Below are 1,227 nucleotides of genomic sequence, written 5' to 3' on the forward strand. Positions count from 1 at the left end.
AGGTTATATACTTATATAAAATATTTATAAATATTATTTATTAATTATTATGACATCATTAACACTATTTATTTATTATGACATCATTAACACAACATAATTCCACAAAAAAAAAAGGGAGAGAAGAGAAATTAGTGAGAGGAACCCTGGCCTCCAAAATAAAATAAGATTTGCACTTTATGAAGACATGACTCCACTCTCCTCCTTTGCATTGTAGCAATAAGCATGTGCATGGATGATGGGGTGTGGGAGAAAGTGATGATCTTGGTGATTTTATTGTCATGCATATGGCCCCATCATCCAAAAAAGTACTGAGAAATAAAAAGCATATGATATGATGGTATCTTATTGTGATTGAGATTGGGCTCTCTCTTTGCTAGACATGCATTATCACCCTTCTATCTATCTTTTCTTGTCTCACCCTCTCCCTCTCTCTCTCTCTCTCTCTCTCTCTCTCTCTCTTATTTGGAATTTTCTTAGGTTCCCCAACCCCATATTACTATCTCTTTTTAATTATTGCATGTGAATTGTTTGTTGCCACCCATAAGACATTGAAGAAAAGATTGGGATGCATGTGTTAATCCAATTCTTTAGTAAGTGATAATAGGAATTGAATATTAGTAATTTAATTAAGAAAAAAAAAAGTAAATTTATTAATTAGTTAACACAAAACTGGAAGTTACTCTTTTTTTTTTTTGGCAGTCTAGAAGTGACCAAATTTCATTAGTTTAAACTTTAATGTCTAAAACAATTCAGTTAATTTTGGAATAATCGGTTTAAAATGTAGTTTAACAAAATTGACTAGTAAAATACTATGTAAATGATCTCTTTTCATTCTAATTTCTACCATTAAATTTTTATGCTACTACTATGTTGTATTTTCGAACAATATTCTCAATTCATGCGAAGTAAATTGACACTCCATAGATTACAATAACACCACTTTTTTTTTTTTTTAGGTCATGGCATTAACAGCTCTATGTCTCTCAATTCATTGTACCAATCTTTTTGGTTTTATGCATTGGATCCATAATAATACTAGTGTAAGTCATGGGCCTTTACACTTTCTTTTTTCCTTAACTCTCTGTGGGCTCAGCCTCTAATGAGGAAAAGTTTTACTAAAAATTTATTTTACTTTGAAGAGAGGAAAGACTGAAAGAGATAATTATGATTTAGTAATTATTTACTAAATTTGTTTGTTTGAAGATAATAATTAAAAATGATTAG

This window comes from Arachis ipaensis, chromosome B06, assembly GCF_000816755.2.
Source record: "Arachis ipaensis cultivar K30076 chromosome B06, Araip1.1, whole genome shotgun sequence".
In the NCBI taxonomy this organism is placed as follows: domain Eukaryota; kingdom Viridiplantae; phylum Streptophyta; class Magnoliopsida; order Fabales; family Fabaceae; genus Arachis; species Arachis ipaensis.